Genomic DNA, 18,520 nt, shown 5'->3' with positions numbered 1-18,520 from the left:
GGAGAATTTGGGGGGGACCCCACGGACGGACACTGAGGAGCCCAGGGCACAGGTGCCAAGGACAGGCTGGGAAGGCAGGCGGGCCCGTCCCCACCGTCCCCGCCTCCCTCCTCCACCTCACAGCCTGGCAATGTTTTGTTCCAGTGAAAAGCCATCCTCTGTACGCCGGGGGCCACGCACAATCCTGATCTTTCCAGCCATTCTGGTGAGTTCCACAAGCACGTCCCACACGAGAGGAGCAGGTGCAGGCAGGGGGTCCCAGTCCCAACTCCCACCCACCATGTCCGTCCAAGTCAGGGAACCTCTGTGATAAAGGAGGGTTTGGGGCAGGAAAATGCCTTCACTCTATTATCCTTTTAAGTTTAGTGACCAAGGCCTGCGAATTAAACTGACAAAAGACAGGTTAATAGGAGAAAAAAGTTCATGGGGGGAAGCAGCTGGCTCAGCAATAGTTAGAACTAGAGGCTTATACACCTATTAGCAGAGAAAGGAAGCGGGGAGAAAAGGCTTCTTACGGGAAGAACAAATAGGCTTCTTTAGGAAAGACAAATGGGTTTTCAGGAGGACAAGGGAGAGATGAGCAGGTTTGTGATGATGCAGTCTGAGTGGTCTTTCCTCTCCTTCTGGGCCATACGATTCCTCCAGAGAAGGGATTTGGGGCAGGTTTTGTTCAGATTCTCTCATCTGGGAACAGACCCTCCCTGAAGAAGGAATTTACAGCAGCCTAACGCCCCGGAAGTTTCTGCTTTCACTCAGGTAAGAGAAGCTCTGAGAAGCCTTTTCTCTGCCTCTATCAATCTCACCTGCCTTCCGCTCAAAGCAACCCTTAAGCCAAAATGGCAGATCTTGGGTGGCACATTATGGTCCCCGTGGGACCTCTGCATGATGCACTGACCTGTCACCCAGCGCTGTAACCGAGTCCCCCGGGAGACGCTGCTCCAGGGCTGCCTTCCTGCCAAGACCAGGGACCGGCAGATCTTTTACGAGCCGCTGGGTCTCCCACGTGAGGGTGTCTCACCCACGCAGTGAGGCGGGAACCGAGGGGAGAACCGGGGCGGGGGAGGAACCCCAGTGGGCCTCGCTCCTGAAGAACCGACAGCGCTGAGGCGGGGGGGCCTCCCCGAGGCCAGGCTCCAGCCCACAGTTCAGGCTGTGCCCGGCAAAGGCCACAACAACATCCTCTGGGCGGAAGCCATTCGGCCGATTGTTTCCTGAGCGCCCGGCTGTGCCTCCGCCCCCCGCCCACCAGTCTCTCCCGGTGAGGCTTTCAGAGCAACCAGGCTGTGCTCAGGGCGTCCGACCCAGTGTTGTCAATAATAACTGATCAGAGTTCCTTCCTCCTGCACTAAGGGGAATAAATTCCCTCCCCACTCTCCAAAGATACAAACGCAAGTGTTGTTAACTTTCTGCAAAGGACCTGTGCTTGGAAACGCATGTGGCCCAGAGGTCTTGTCATTTAACAAGCCCCGGGGCACAAAGGGGACCCGCAAGCGAGCCCTTCCGTAACTCAGCCCTCAGCCCCTACGTCATCCTCGTTGTTCCAAGGCACCGTTTGTTTGTTTCTAAGTGGGACCCACTAGCAGATTCCTTTATATGTGTCTATTTTCTCATTTAAGGAAAATGACTCCAAGGAGGTAAAATGGAAAATTATAACATTAAGGCCACGTGTGTCCCACGCCCAGTCACACGGCTCTGTGAGATGGCGTCGGCATCCTCCGGCTGTGGCCAGTCAGTTAGCAATGGCTCCCGGAAAAGGTGCAGCTAAGATGGTGAAGCCCCTCGTCACCACCATCACCATCATCACCACCATCATCATCACCACCATCATCACCATCATCACCACCAATCACCACCATCACCACCATCATCACCACCACCATCATCACCATCATCATCATCACCATCATCACCACCATCATCACCACCATCATCACCATCACCACCATCATCACCATCATCACCACCATCCTCATCACCATCACCATCATCATCACCACCATCATCACCACCATCATCACCATCACCACCATCATCACCATCATCATCACCATCACCACCATCATCACCATCATCACCACCATCCTCATCACCACCATCATCACCACCATCACCACCATCATCATCGTTACCACCATCATCACCATCACCATCATCATCACCACCAGCATCACCATCACAACCATCACCACCATCATTATCACCATCACCATCATCACCACCATCATCACCATCATCACCACCACCACCATCATCACCATCATCACCATAATCATCACCATCATCACCATAATCATCACCATCATCATCACCACCATCACAACCATCACCACCATCATTATCATCATCACCATCACCATCATCACCATCACAACCATCATCACCACCATCATCACCATCACAACCATCATCATCATCATCACCATCACCATCGCCATCATCTTCGGCTGACACTTAGGTTGCTGCCCATCAGCCTCTCCATGCATCATCCAACCCTCACACCCTGTGGGGCAGGAGGAGCCATTGGCCCCAGTTCACAAGCGAGGGAGCCAGGGCACAGAGAGGCTGACGCCATACTGCTAGGAGGCGACACCACCAGAGTATGAACCTGGGCCGTGGGTCTGGCTTCAGAGGAAGCCCTGTCCCCGAGACCAGGGTGCAGCAGGCTCGCGGGCGCTCGGGCGGCAGGGGCAGCCTTGCTCCCTTCCCTGTTTCTCACGCAGGGGGCTCTGAGCCCCGGGCAGTGATGGGGCGGCCTGTGTCCTGCACAGCAAAAGCTGCCCCCGGCCCCTGGGGAGGAAGGAAGGGACGCGTGGTGTTGAAATAGGAGGGTCTGGCCTGTGCAGAGCGTCCACGCCTGAAGCGTCCAGAGACGCCCGGCTCAACCTTTGGTTTGCTTTTCTGAAGACGAACCAAGAGAGTTCAGTTCCTGGGAGCAGGGCTGCTCTCTCCTGCTTTGAGTGCTAGAGGAAACCTAGCTGGGGAGGCCGGGGCAGGGGCGCAGACAGGCTGAGGTCGGCAGGAAGCTGCGAGCCGACAGAGGAGGGTCAAGAGACACTCTCGCCAACGGCAGCAAGGAACAGCGCGGTCACATCCTGCCCAGGCCACGTGGGGCTGCCTAGGCCGCGGGTCCCGCAGATGGGGTGTGTAAAACTGCCCGTCAGCCTGCGTCTGCGGAGCCACGGGAACGGGGGCTCGTTAAGAACGTCTATTAAAAGCCAGGAGACTCCGTCGTCACTCAGCTTAAGACGTGTCAGTGGAGAATGGAATCAAATGCGCTTTTTCTAGGGAGGAAACAGGCTTTTGCTCAAACCAGTTGTCACCAGGGGCAGGCAGGCGGGGCCCAGGCGGGGATGGCCGGGTGGGAGGGGGGCCGGAGGGCTCCGGTCTTGTCAGCCCTTCCTTGCCTCCTGCCCAGCCCCGGCCGCCCACCCCTGGCGTCTGCCAGGCCCCCCTGCGCATCACGCACGCACGTTCACCCCCTCCCGCCCTGGCAGGAGCCGGTGCTCCGAGACCCGTGGGGCTGTGAACAGAGCCACCGTTGTCGGCTGAGCCACCCTCCGCCCCACCGTGCAGCTCTGTCTCGCCAGGCGGCGCAGACCTGGGGTCCCCAAACCCTCATCTGGACCCCAAGGGGTAAACCACGTAAAAGCAGCCCCTTGAAGGGGGAGGAGGGGGCAGCACGAGGAACCCCCACCGACCAGGAAGGAGCCCTCCAGAAAAACCAAAGCGGGTCCTGGGGAAAGGCGGCCTGAACCCACCTCTCCATTAGACCTCCTCGAAGAGTGTCCCCAGTGGGGACAGGGCAGGCTGGCCTGGCAGGGGGTACCTGTCAGGTTGTGGGGGACCAACAGGGCTGAGGCCTGGGCAGAGAAGCCAGAACACCTAGACCCTGGACAGGGTCCAGTCACCAGAGACAGAGAGCCCCTCGCCAAAGCAGAGCCTCCACTCTCCCTGAGATGACATCCAAGCCTGGAGGGGCTGCACAGATGCTCCCTGAGAGGTGCTCCCACCAGATGCTCCCTGAGAGGTGCTCCCACCAGGTGCACCTGGCTACGCAGCCCCTGCCCACAGCAAGGGGGCACAGCAGGTGTGTGTGTGGGGGGGGTTGGCATCCCCACCCAGTGCTCAGCCCTCTCTGGGGACCCCCATCTCCCTCAGCCCAGCTCTGTGCTCAGTTTTCAGGCCCAACCCCACGTGACCCCTGGCTCAAGGCCGCTCCCCCTCCCCCTCTGCCTCCGCCTCCCGGGAACCAGCTGCCCCTGGGGGCCAGGCAGGAAGGCCCCACCCTTACCCTCACCCTCCACGTGTCGGGGGGCACAGGCCCCTGCAGGAGAGGCGCAGGGGCCCTTCTAACCGTGTGAGGAGCAGGACAAACCCCAGCTGAGAGACTTGTACGAAATCCCTGCCCAGCCCTCCTCGAAACTGCCCAGATCGTCAAAACCAAGAAGAGTCTGAGGAACCGCTACGGCCCAGAGGAGACGAGACGCCACACGGGCCCGGGGCAGGGACCTTGGGGGAACGGCGGTGGGCACAAGAAACCCTGATAAAGTGCCGACCTCCGCTGATATGGAGGCGCCGCGGGCTCAGGGCTGTGGGGACCTGCGGGCTGGGAGCAGCTGTGCGGGCAGAGGGGACGGCACTCTCTGCTCAGCGCTGCGAACCCACAGCGGCCCTGACAGGGCCGGTGAACGCAGCGAGATTCTCCACAACGACGCCACCCTGTGCCCCACAGACCCCAAGGGAAGCGCGGCCGAGAGGCGGTCTGGCCCGTCCCAGGTGGACGACACGCGCCTCGCCGGGAGCTTCCGCGGGGTCGGGCGGGACAGGGGCTCCTGCTCGGCGCTGCCCCGCCCCCGCCTTCGGGGATCCAGGTCCTGGGAGCTCCCCCAGGATCTGGACCTCTTGAGACTGACCTTGGCTCCCAGAGTGACGGTGACCGCGTCACACAGCTTCTGTCCGATCGTCCTCGTCCTCAGCCAGAAGGTGAAAAAGCGGCAAAGCGGTGTCACCGCGGCTGCACCAGGGCATCGGCCGCTGCTCTCGGAGCGGGTCCCAGACACCTTCCGGGGGTCCGCGGAGCCTGTTTTCGTAATAACGCTAAGAACCAGTCTGCTTCCTGCTCTCTGGAGAGTGTGGGTGGAATGTTCCGGAGGCCCCAGAGCCGCAGAGCAGTGCAGACAGGTGTGCACAGGTGTAGCAAGGCCTCCTCCTGTCACTAAACATTTCACAGGGAAATTGAGCCGCTTTTCATTAAAATGTGACGTTTATGTGCCTAGCATTTATTGTTATCTTTTTAAGTGAAAAAGCAACATTCTGAAACGTCCTCCCTCTGCAGTTGTGATAGTGACACTAGGGCCACCCACGTAAACCAGGCTGGAGCGTCCTAGGAGCAAGGGGTGCTGAGCCCAGAGTCTGGGAGCTGGGCGCCCCCAGCTGTCCTGGCCCCGCGTTGCCAGGATCCTTCCGGAACCGGAGGGGCGATCACATGGGCCTGCAGCTCCCCCCAGTGGGGACGGTGGGGACGGCAGGGGCCGGGCCGTGGGCCGCCCAGCGCAGACTTGGCCAGGAGACCCTAGGCGGGATGGCGCGCGCCTGACACCCACTGGGACCCGGGTCCACCGAGTGCAGCAGGGGCGTCCCCCGGGCACTGCTGGCATCTGAGGCTGGCCGTTCTCTGTGGGGTCCAACCCCTGCGTTCCATCGACCAGACGCACCCCCAGCTGTGACAGCCAAAAATGTCTCCAGACATTGGCTAGTGTCCCCTGGGGTGCGAGACCACCTCCGCTGAGAGCCACTGGTCTCCAGCACGGCCAGGACAGTGACAGGAAGGCCAGGTGCCCCCGCGGGGCGGAGCCCACACCCGCTGGTCAGGACATCAGTGCTCTCGCACGCGTTGTCCCAACCAGTCTGCGCTCCCAGCCTGGCCTCTCCCCAGCGCAGGGGCAGTCGGGGGCGGGTGGACGCGGGGACCTCAGGGAGGTGAGAGAAGAGAGGCTGTGTCTGCGCGGTCACCCCCGCAGGGGCAGCGGGAGGGATTCGTGGCTCTCAGCTGGGTGGGGCCTGGGGGCTCCCTGGGGTCCACGTGGCCCTGGCCTGGGCTGCACCCAGAGCGTCTCCTGGGCAGCCCCTTGCCTCCCACCCCGCACCTCTGGATGCCCCCCGGCACCATCGGGGGCTTCCGTGTGCTCCCCCCACAGACAGGCGGCAGCCCGGTCGCCCAGCGTGGCATCCTGTTTAGCTGTCCCTTCACTCATGGGCCCCACGCCGGCCCGGGCTGCCAGTTGCTCTCCTGAGCCCATCGTGGAAGGGGGCTGCTGGCCAGGCGCCGTGTTTGCGTCCTCCGGGTAGGGTCAGCCCTGCCCCTTCCAACCCTCCCCACGTTCACACTTAATGGACGCAGGGGGCACCCATGCAGGTGCCCAACACAGAGGCTGCGGCTCCTGTGGGGAAGATGTGGAAGTTTCTTACAGCGGAGTCCTGGCCTGCAAATCTGCGGTCACAGCCAGGCGGGGTTCACACCTATAATCCCAGCACTCTGGGAGGCCCAGGGAGGATCACTTGAGCCCAGGAGTTCAAGACCAGCCTGGGCAACACATCAAGACCCCGTCTGTACAAAAAATAAGGAAAAAAATTAGCTGGGCATGGCGGTGCGCACCTGCAGTTCCAGCTGCTCGGGAGGCTGAGGCAGGAGGATCGCTTGAGCCCAGGAGTTCGAGGCTGCAGTGAGCTGTGATCGTGCCACTGCACTCCAGCCAGCCTGGGTGACAGAGTGAGACCCTGCGTCAAAAGAAAAAAATCTGTGGTCACACGACGCTGCGTCAGTGTTGGAGCCACAGGCGCCCATCATGATGCGTCTGAACTTCGACCGAGTCCTGCTGAACGATACGCTCTGCCGACCGTCACGGCCAGTGCTCCGGCTCTCAGGCAGACCTTCCAGAGTCGCTCTGAAAGACTCAGCTGCTGCGGGGACTCTGCCACCAGGTTTCTAGAATAGTCTTTTAGGAGGAAAGAAAAGAATCCACTGCCTTGAAAAGAGGCAGTATGGGGTGGGCAGGCCCGAGGGGGACCCTTCCCTGGCCCTGCCATCTGTCTCCTAACAACGTCCTCTGCAGCGAGGCAGCCCCCCACGGCCCTGCTCTCTCGCGGACACTGCTGGTGGGAGCGTCCGGCCCCCCAGAAGTCACGTGCCAAAATTTAACAGGAGCCCGGGAAGTTCCTCAGGCCCGGGGATTCCACTTTGGGGAAGCTACCTAAAGAGGACAATCTGAAAGCCATAGTAAATTTATATCTGTAAAAAACTTATAGGTATGAAGGGGTTCATTGTGGCATTTTTGGTAGTTTGGTTTTTAGTTGGATGAAAAATCACATGACATTATTCTATGTCTCATAAAGCCAAATTTTTACGCACAGAAAAAACAAATCAACCTTGACGGGCTCCTGCCGATCACGTGAACAATGGCTTCTCTTCGTGGTGGAACTGTGGACACTTTTTAGTCTGCTTATGGAGTGCGCTCCTCTTTGGGAAGTTTCTGGAATGTGTGCCTTTCCAAGACTGGCTCTTTTTCCCTGATGTGTGCAACATTCAGCCTAGGCCTGGGTTTGAAGTGTGTGTCCTCGTCCAGCCTCTGCGGGTCTTTCTCTACTTTGGGAAGTAAAGGAGACAACACAGGACACAGCCCACTGCCCCGGGCCCTGTCGCTTGCCCAAGTCAGTATTTCTTAAAAGATAAGTGACCAAGGTCCTTGCCTTTTCCTGCACACAAGATAACGTCTGACGGGGTTGGTGTCTGTGTGTCTGTAACCTGCAGCCAGACGTACGCTTACACCCAAACCCCGATGTGACGGAGCCCACACGAGCGCATGACCTGGAACACCGCCGCGGTCGGCCGGGACAGCTCCGAAGGGCTGCGGGCCTCGGCCTCTGGTCCTCAGTGAGCCTTCTCAATAGAACTAGCCCCAACTCTGTAAAAGCTCAGCTTTTTTCTTTAGTCAACGGTTCGTGGGACATCCTAACGTGGCCTGTTTGACATCCTAACGTGGCCTGTTTGGGAGACGCTGCCAGGGACACCTCATCCTATTGGCTGCACGTCCTGAATCCTCCAAACCTGCCCCACACCCCTCCCTGGCAGCGCTTCAGTCCAGGCTTCCGCCGGGTCCATCTGGACACACGTCAAAGCCTCTGCTAATCCTAACGGTCCAGGGACCCCAGGGGTCCGGAACTGGGCATCCCAGAGACACGGTCCACGGACAAAACTAACGGGAAGATCTCACGGCTCTCCTGGCCCTTCTCAGAGCACAAGAGGAGCCCCTTCCTACCCACACAACCTCCGCAGCCCCTCTGCACACCCCCGAGTCTCTCTCTCCCTCCGTCCTGTTACATAAAACCTATGGGAGGCCACTGGTGTGGACCCAGCGCCTGCTCCAGGCCCCACAGACCAAACCGGACTCTCTGGTGCTGAAGTTTTGTGTCACCAAAGCAAAACTAAGTTGCTCGTCTGACTTTCGGAGACAACAAACGGCCACTCCCAGGCAGCCAGTGCTAGGTAGGGACGTCCCTGCTCTAACCTGCGCCAGGACAGCAACTCTGGGATGACCCGTCGCGTTAGGGTCTCCGCGTCCACTTTCCCCAGCCCTTCTCTGTCCATAAAGTCTCGCCTGATTCTAGAATCAGAAATAAAGCCAATTAAGATCTTTAAATTTGTTGTCATTGTGTCTCGTGACAATTCTCTGGATCCGCTGATAGGGAAGAGGAGACGCACGGTGGCCAGGGTGGGACAGGTTCCCAGGCTGCACACACCCTGCCGGTCTGTGGCCGGGACGAGCAGGGACAAGCGGGGACAACCGGGTGTCCCAGGGGACGGCCAGGCCCGGCCTGAGGGGCGGGGAGGGGGTTGCGCCTGCCCGTCCGCGTCGCACCCTCGCCCGGTTCCGAGGCTCCACCGGGCCCCGCTCCTCGGCCTCCCGGCCGCTCAGCCCGTTCCCAGCGAATCCCCGTCTCTCCGCGCCCCTGTCTCCGCACCGGCGCCCACCCCCGAGACCACGCGGGTGTGGGGATGACGGGGTTCCAGGACGGACGGGCCGGTGACGGGGAGGTGCGGACCACAAACCGACCGAAAGGGGTCGGGGCCTTCTCCCCGTCATCTGATTCCGCAGGGCCTGCGGCTCTCTGTCATCGAGACACTGCACAGTCCTGAAGCTGCAGACAACTGAGAGCGGTGCGCATGGCTCGTGCGCACGGCACTGTGTCCGTGACCGCGATTATTATCGCCAGGTCCACAGCGACCCGTTTAACCATCTGTGCCCGATTCCAACATGGCCGCCCGGCACATGCCTGCAGCCTGGGCCGCGGCTGCCTGGCTCCAAGATGGCTGCGTCGCGCCGGAGGCCCTTCTGCACGCCCCGTCCCCTTCCGGCTTTGACCCGGGAGTGGTCTCCCAAGGCAGAAGTAGGAGGGCGCGGTGGGGCGAGGCACCGGCGGGGCGGCCTGGGACCTCCGTGGTCTGGTCTGGAGGACGCCCCGAGGGCGCTGCCGCAGTCCCGCACGTGGCCTGGGGCCAGCCCTTCCCCTTCCCTGCCTCAGTTTCCCTACCTGTAAGGCGGGTCAGCGCGAGGGGCAGAGCCCCGTGCAGCACCTTTGCGGTCCGTGTCTCCAAAGCCCCCAGGCGCAGGGGGAAGCAAAGGCGCCGGCCCGACGGCCGCGTGCACGCGCACACCTGGCGCCGGAGCCGAGGCGCACCTGAGGCCGCCGCGGGGCTTTGGCATAATTGGGAGAGGCGGGGAGGGTCCCCGCGGAGAGGGTCGCGCCAAGCCCTGGGGAAAAGAGGAGCGGGAGCTGTGGCCAAGGGCACTGGAGACGGGGAACGGGCGCCTGTGGGTGAGGGGTGAGAAACTGCCGAGGGGTACAGTGGACTCCATCGGGGACACCAGACTCCGCCGCTGCGTCCTATACACACGTGATGGAGCTCAGCCCCAACCCCAAACCTATTAAAGTACAAGGCGGGAGAATCGTGAGGAGAGGGGACAGCGGTTGCCAAGGCCTGTGGCAGAGGGAGCAGCGGCCGTGGGACGGGGTGTGGGCTTCCTCCTGGGCACATCGAGAATCCTTCTGAGGGTTTAAACTGGGGGGAACGATGATATTTTGAAAAGACGACTCTGGCCCTTGGATCTGGGAGACCTGTCGGAGGTCATGGTAGCTCCCGGAACGGTGGAACTGGGGCCGGAGAGAAGTGGGTGGTCTGCGTGCCGTGGGGGTGGGAAACGCCAGCCTGGAGGAAGGATCGCCTGAGGGGGAGACGGAGGGCGGCTCCCAGGCGCCAGGCGCTGTGTGGCCGGCAGCGCTTCAGAGTGGACTTGGAGACCTCCAACAGCCAGTGCGGGAGAGGCGGCTGTCCAGGGCGTCTGGAGTGCGAGGACGTAAACCCATGTGTCATCGGCGGTGGGGTCGCCCCAGAGGGGGAAGGGCCCTTTTCTCATCGTCAGCCAGTCTGGGCGTAGACGGGAAGAAACACGAGGCAGTCGAGTCTGGGTCGGTGGCGACCTGGTACGGAAGGGGAGCACGGCGCCCACGCGGGCGCCTCAGCCCCGACACTGCGTTTCACTCACCCGTTTGCGGGGGCCATCCTGGAGGAAGCTACACCCCCACATGGGTGCTATGGACCCCCGCTGCCTGCCTGCGCCCCGGGGGGCCTCAGCTGGCCTAGAACCACTGGAAGGCCCTCACGGAGCCACCTCCTGACTGCGGCTCAGGGACACAGACATCAAGCCCTCTCCATTTCGTGCGAGTTTCCACTGTGGGCACGTTTTTTCGGACTTTTGTTGTTTAGAAATGCTTTCACTGTGACCACAATTCTGTAAAATACCGTCCCAGTGGATGCCAGAAACCTCCACTTGGCCTTGGCGTTCTTTGCGACGTGGGTCAGCCGGGTCCTCAGTTGTGTGTCCAGCAGAGGATTTTCAAAATTCCTGCCTCGAGGGAAAATTTGTAATAACTGGCCTGGGTCCCCTAGTTTCTCCGGCTCCTTCCTGTTTCAGGTAGACGAGAGTGAGGCGACGCTTCCGCCGCCGGAGCACAGACGGTGTCACCGGCGCTGCCGCTGCGCCTGGGACAGGCCAAGCGTGGCTCGAGTCCGTGACCGCTCTGCCCGTTTCTAGTGGGCTTTGGCTGCAGGGTCACACGCCTGTCACCAGAGGAGCTGACTGCTGACCCTGTGCCACTCCCAGGCTACTGGTTATGCCAAGGCTAAATTTCCCAAAAGAAAAGCACAGATTTCAGGTACATCTGCTGAGTGAGGACAGCGAGTGTGTGTGGTCGGGCTCCATCGCCAAGCAGCCTCGGCCCCACCTCTCCCCACCTCTGGGCGAGCGCCAGCGTCCCAGGGCAGGGACCTCTGAAGACACACTCTAAGTGAGCCACAGGCCACGTTTGCTGCTCGCGTGGATTCCAGCCGCCTTCATTCTCCCCCACGTCAGATGACAGTCTCCCCCAAGGAGACTTAATTCAAGAGGGAGCAGTCCCCTCCACACGGCCTGATCTGGAAGTGGAGTAGAAGTCCCTGGTCCCCAGGGAGACCCCTGCTCCCCCCCAAAACCCCAGCCAGGCCCGGGGTCCCCCAGACTGAGGAAAAGAGACCTACAGATGACAGTTTAGGGTCCCAGGCAGCCACAGGGGTCATAGGGTCACCAGAGCTTCCTGACAGCAGCTGTCCAAGGATTCCAGACGTTTGTCAAAAGCCGCTGACCCGAAAGACCCCGAACCAACAAGAGGACTCAGCTGAGAAGAGACGGAGTGAGGCGGGAACACTTGCTACCACAGAGGGACCGCCAGACGAGTGGCGTAGTCTCGGGCAGCTGCAGCAGCATCACAAAGCCGTGCCGTAAACAGAACTTTCTCCCTCACAGGCCAGAGGCCAGAAGTCCAAAGTCGAGGTGTCCTTACACAACACATGCCTCCCTGCACGCCCTGGGCACCTGCCGTAGCCTAGCGGGGCCCCAGCCTCAGCCACGGGCTCTGGATACCACCCCAGAGGCCTCTCAAGAAATTGATTTTTTTAATTAATAAGTATTATTTTCACGAACAAAAGGCATTCTTGGAGGAAAGACCATGAAGTAGCTTTGTGTGCCGTGGGGGTTCCCAGGCAGAGCCAGTTCCAAATACTCAACAGGGAGAGGGACACGTCTGTCCCCCACCCAGAACTCACCAGTCAGAGCTGAGGTCCTGCTGGGTCAGTTTGGGGCCCTGCTCTGCGTGCGGCTGCGTGGTATTTGGGTCTTTACGGACACCATGACACCTGCGCCCTTTGCAGGGTGGGAGGGGTGAGTGTCCCAGGGCGGTGCCCTGGACCAAGCCCATGTCCTGCCCCCCACTCCCAGAGCAAGTACTGGACTCAGCTCACCCTGCGTCACTGCAGTCCCGCGACAAAAGCAGATGCTGGAAGAAGCCCCAGGGCCTGTCTCTGGCCAGCATCCTGAGGCCTGGGCCCCAGGTCCGGGGCAGTGTGTCCCTGGGTGGTCAGGGGGCGTCCCTTAGTGGTGGTCAGGCTCTGTGGTCGTCACCTGGCTCCTTTGGTCTCTGGGGCTTCTGCTCACGGCCCCTGAGATGGTGCCAGGTGTCCGGAGCCATGAGGCCCGGCAGCTGCTTATCCAAGATGGCCGCGAGCCATGTGGATCGGCCTGCTTATCTAAAATGGCCGACCAAGCCCGCGCATTTGCAAAAGCCCGCGAAAGAGCTTATAAGTTTCCATTTACCCATTATGACGTAGCCCTTGAAAGCCGCCTGAGGGTTTCCTTATATGGAAATCCTCTGGCTGGAAAGCCAGAGCCTCGGAAAGCACCGCCCCTTTACTGTTACCTCCTCTTTCTGCCTTACTTAAGCCTCTGCCCTACTGCCAATAAACGAGACTTGATCAGACTCCTGTCTTGTCTCCATTTCTTGTGTCTCCTGCCTCTCCCAATTCCCACTCCCTCTTTTAGGGTCCGCGTTGACTACCCCGCGGGTCGGGACAGCCGGGTGCCAGCCTGGCTTCCAGCTGCGGGAGCAGAGGGCGGCCGCTCAGCTGGGGCTGGGAGTTGAGGCCTGACCTGTGCACCTGCCGGGTTCCTCAGGCCGTCTGACGGTCGAGCTCTCCTGCCTTGTGTGTGGGTGCAGGGACCTCGCTGATACCTGGGGCAGGGAGGTGTGAAGGCTGCTGGGTGAGGAAGGGGCTGGCCTCTCTGACCCGTGTCCCTCCCCAGGAGACATGGCCGTGGTTGCCTGCCAGGTGACGGCTGTATCATGTGTCCTGTGTCTCGTAGGTCACATCAAATGTCAAATGATGCATCTGTGGGGACACGAGTGCCCTCCTCAGGGCTCCCTTAGTCCCGTGCACCCCCTCCGAGGCCGGGTGCCTGGGGCGGGGATCCAGGGGCCTTCCCCCAGCACGGCCCACCCACCTCGTTGGCTGTGGCCCTGCCTCAGCCCTGGCTGGCGCTGCTGCCAGACAGCGCAGCCCCCACGGGACCCTGGGCCGCTGCATCCGCGGTGGTTGGGGCATCGGGGAAGGCGCAGAGCAGCAACATCCGCGCGAAGTGGCCTGTCCGCTCGTTTTTCCAGAGACCTGGGGGCACTTAGGCCGCTGCAGCAGGGCTTGGTGAGGGCCACCCTGCGCGTGCTCACGCCCCAGCGCCCAGAGGCAGCTGTGCCGGAGGCCCAAGTCCCCGCCTGGAGCCTCGGCACCCTGGGTCCGGTCGTGCTCCTGGTCTAGGGACAGCCTGTGTCAGGGTGGCCCACCCCGGCCTCCCCACACCCCCAGCCACACTCGCCCACCCACACTCACCTGGGCTCTCTCGGGGACGTCTCCCATTTCGGCTGGAGGCTGTTTCCACGCACAGGGATTCTCCTTGGTCACCGCGGGGACCTGGTGCTGCCGCCGGGGCGGGTGGGAGACCATGAGCGCAGACCCTGCAGGGCTCCCAGCCTCCTGCCGGCCACGCCTCAGACCCGACCCAGCCCGGGGGCAACAGACACACGGTGGCCTGACCCTGCCTCTGTCCCATAGGCCCCTTTTTTGGGGTTCGTGTCTGTTGCGGGGGTCATATAGGGTGCTGGGCCCCGCCCCTTGGTTGGGTGGATGGTGTGGGCCCCTTGAGCACTGTGTGAGCCGCAGCTACCAGGAACGGAGGCTGTCGGCATCTTTCTGTCCCACGTGGTGGCGGGAAACCGGCCGCTTAGTGAGCCGCCACTGGAGCTCCGACGGTCACCCGGGCTGGGAGTGGACAGGGGACACTGGGCCTTAGCCGTGCGGGTCCCCCTGCCGTGTGGGGGTGGCATGGCCCCCGCAGGTGGCCTCGTCTGCACAGGGGCTCCTCAAACCTGCCCGCCCGTCAGACGGAGGAGCTGGGGGCTGGGCGAGGCCCTGACCCGGGAGCGGCCGCTGGGCCGCCGTGCGCAGCAGGCGCAGGAGCGCTGGTGGGCCGGGAGCGACTGCTCCGGGCTGAGAGGCCAGCCTGGGTGCACGGTGTGTCCCATGGCTCGTGGCAGGTGTGTTCTGGGCACAGGCCTGCGTCCCGACGGAGCCGTGGGCCTGCCTGGCGCAGGGAGGCGCAGGGAGGAGTGCGCGTCTCTGCCTCTGCAGTCCTCGCAGAGCGGTTGTCCGTGCGCGTGGAGGGGGGCTGCTGCGGCCGCGGACCCCGCGGGGAGGGCGTGACTCGCTCTCCCTCGTCTGCCCCCACAGACCTTGGACCGGCCGAGCGACCTTCCGCTGGGCAGCTTCGTGGCTGGCGTGGAAAGTCCGCGCCTTCCTTCCGTTGGTGCTCTGGGCGGAGCAAGCACGGCCCCACCTGCCGCCAGGCCCAGGGGGCTCTGTTTGCGGGGCTCCCCTTGAGCGGCCCCCAGCTGGCTCAGTGTCCGCGGGGGGCAGGCGGGGCGGGGGTGTCCTCTCGGAACAAGCTGGGAGCCCCGGCGCCTGAGGGCCCACGCGGTGCCGCCATGGCGGGGCTCTGGGTGCCTGGCGCCTGCTGCCTGCGTCACGGTTCTCGCGGGCGTGGAGACGCCCGAGTGTTCAGAAGATCGTGGAGGTTCTCCTAAGCGTGATGGTAGCGACCCGCTGCAGCGAGCTGTTCAAGATAAACAGAGTTAGCGGAGTCAAGCTTCCCTGAGACCCCGGGATGCCAGAGTAGTGTGTCCCGGATCCACCCACGGTGCCATTTCACACGACGGAAGTAAAGTGTGGACAAGGGCCACTCCCCTGTGCCCCCCTTGCCATTATCTGCCCTGTTTCCTGCTTGTGAGCCTAAGGGTGCAAATGGTTTTTGAAAATCATTCTCGAACTTCCAAAGATTACATAAAGGCCATCCAGTTTCCGCTTGCTCCGCTTGCCTTGGTAAAACGGGTTTTCCTTGGTGTCCCTGTGCTGGCCTCCGCGGTCTTGTCTGCAGGGACAGAAGGGGACCAGCTGCCCCCGCCCCAGGCTGCTTGTCTGCAGGCCTCGGGGAATGAGCCTCACAGACCCAGCCTGGCTGGTGTCACGGCCTTGGGGCTGGAGGGAGGTGGGGGCTGCGGGATCTCAGGGCCCGAGGGGTGGCCCGAGCCCTCACGCAGAGCTCAGGGTGCTGCTGGGTGGAGAGTGGGCTGCCCGGCTCCTCCGCCCGGCCCCAGCCCTGGTGCTCTGTCCCTCGGTTTCCTGGGGGATCAGCGGGCACCTCTCCCTCACCTACTCAGACAGCCACACGCCTGTCCCGGCACTGCCTTGCCCTCCAGGACCCTGCAGGGGCTTCCCGCTCGGCCCGGAAGGGGCCACGGCACCCCCATACTGGTTTTGGACTGAGCCCTAAAGGCAGCGCGAGGGGGCCCCGGCCACATGTGCTGCCCGGCAGGCCGTGGCCTTGGCACTGGGCCCTGCAGTCAGGGGCTGGGGCCTGGGGCAGCCGTTTCTAGGCCAGCGGAAGGAGCTCTGTGTGTTCTCACCCAGTGGCCCACTTAGTGGCCTGATTCAGAAAGGAGCTCCCTGTCACCAGGGACCCACTGCGAGACATCTGCCAGGTGGTCAGTCCGGCAGCAGGAGAGGTGGTTGTTCCTTCCCCAAAGTCCTCCCGGCAGGAATCGCTGAAGCAGGCTCATGTCTGTGACCCACCCAGGCCCCCCGGGCCTGGATGCATTTCAGGGGTTTCCAAGTCTAGCCTCCATAGGAAGGTGAGAAGTTAAGGGTCCTCAGGTCCTGTGGGACCGAGCATGGGGGTCTCACGGTCCCTCCTACAGGAGCAGAGATCACTGCAGCTGCCTGGTTCAGCACAAGGGCCCCAAGGGTCCGCGTGGTAGTGTGTGTGACCAGCAATTGGAAACACCGCAGTAGTGGGGCAAGAGGCGGCCCTGGCGCAGACTCAGACCCCTCCCCCCATCCGTGCTGCCCCTGCACGGCCGCCAGGGCTGGCGGCACCAGCACCAACCCCCACGGGCACACATCAGTCCGCTTCTCTCCCGGGCACTTGGGCAGACACTGGGTCCCCACAGCCTGAGTCCCACCCTGTGTCCTGCCTCCCTGGGGACACTGGCCATGCTGGACAGAGCTCGAGCACCCTCCATGGACTTCTGTGGGCCCAGGGAGCTGCACACGACCAGAATCTGGGGGCCTCAGCAACCTGATGGGAGCACCCACCTTTGCCCTTCCAGGCCAGAGCAGCTGGCCGGCTGCGGTGGCACCGCGGGTCCCAAGGGCCAATACACCTCCGGCGCTCTGGACTCAGCTGCAGAGCCCAGGCTGTCCAAACCACACTGCTGCCCCAGCAAATGAGGGGGTCTTCTTGGGGTCCTCTCCCCTCCTGCCCGAGTCTGGGGGAATTTGGGGCAAAACACCCCTCCCCCAGGGGCAGAGTGGCGCCTGCAGTTTGCCCCCAGCCACAAGGAGAGCCCCAGGCAGCCCACCGTGATGGAGACTCACCCCCTCAGCCCAAACACACAAGGGGCCCAGGCAGGGCAGCCCAGGGGGCCACGGGAGAAGCGTCCACCCCCACCCACTGGGAGCGGCCATCTGCCCTGAGGGGGAGGCCCGGCGCCCTTGGCTCTAAGCTGCTCCAACCCCCCTAAATCCATAATAAAAATAATCCTCCCCTAATGTGTCCCAGTTCCAGAAGTGCCTTCTGATCCAGCTGCGTGCGGTGTGCACCAGGAACCCGGGGGGTGCGGGTGGCCCCGTTTCACTGAACCCCAACAGGGATTTAGCCTGTTGCTGACTCGAGGGGCCTGGGCACCATCGCTGCCGACCGGGCTGCCCAGGGGGCCCCAAGAGGTTCCATGTGACTGAGGGACACAGTGACCAGCTCACAGGCCCCAGTCGAGGGGAGGTCCCAGGAGCACCTGCCAAGGGCCGGGAGGGGCAGGGGCACCTTCGTGGGGGTTGCATCTGGGGAGCTGGTCCTGCCGCCCCGTGAGGCCGGCGTTGCTGCCTGGGGGCCCCCTGTCCAGGTTGCAGCCTGCTGCGTGTGTCACCTGATGGTCCCTGAGGTGCAGCTTCCCCACAGGGTGCGCGGGGGGGTCAGGCGGGGACATCGGGAAATGTGTGTGAGGAAAACAGGGATGGCTCCTGCCCTGGGGTGGACCGCGGGGCGAGTGTCCACTGCGGCCCATTGCAGGGCCTTTGACCTCAGTCAGGGCTCTAAGTGGCCAAGGAGGGAACCCCCTGCCCCGAGTCCCTGGCACTCAGCCCCCTGGGGCAGCATGTTCCGCAGCCACCATGAGTGGGCGCGGTGTGGGGCACCTCAGGCCACCCCCTGGGCCACTCCCGGCTCAGGGCAGCCTGGAGAACAGCAGCACCTCCCACCCCCGGGCAGCCTGCCAGCTGCTGGGCAGGGAATGCCAACAGGGCCAGAGCAGGGAGCCACCCCCCGGAGGTCCAGGCTCCCTGGCAGGCAGAGGCTCACATCCTGGGCCTACTGAGGCACGTGGCTGGGCCTGTCCTCCAGCCTCCACTCGTGGACACTACTGAGGGCTGCTCGCACCAAGTGGGCTGCAAAGACCGCAGACCCCAGCGAAGGGTCCTGGGACACTGGAGGATGGGGGTGGCTCTGACCAGGGGCCCCCTGGGCTAGGGGACAATTTGACCAGCTGAAGGCCCTCTGGACAGGCATCGTGACGCCGGCCAGGCACCCACCCACCCTGGTTGAAGGAACCACTCCTCTGCCCAGTGCGAGAGCCAACCCCTGGGCCCCACACTGCCCCCTGGCTGCATGTCCCACCCACCGGGCGAGACCAGCAGCGGCTGGCAGTGTGCGCCAGGCAGGGACGGTCTCTGGGGTCAGCCCAGCCCTGAGAAGGGGGGCAGGGGCGGTGCCAGGGCTCCAGGCGGCAGGAGTGGGGCGGGCACCCGCCAGCACTCACTGCACATCACTTGGCCCTGGCTGCCACCTCGCTGGCACCTGGCCCTTGCCATCGCTTTGCCTTCACTGTCACCTCCCAAGGTAAGTCAGGCCCCTTGCAGTGAGGACGAAAGCGAGGCCCGGGACTTGTCCGGGTCAGTCCCGCGGGCTCACCTAACTCCCGCAGCAGCGGAGGG

Source organism: Propithecus coquereli, unplaced genomic scaffold (assembly GCF_000956105.1).
Source record: "Propithecus coquereli isolate 6110/MARCELLA unplaced genomic scaffold, Pcoq_1.0 Scaffold621, whole genome shotgun sequence".
Classification (NCBI taxonomy): Eukaryota; Metazoa; Chordata; class Mammalia; order Primates; family Indriidae; genus Propithecus; species Propithecus coquereli.
This window is presented reverse-complemented; position numbering follows the sequence as displayed.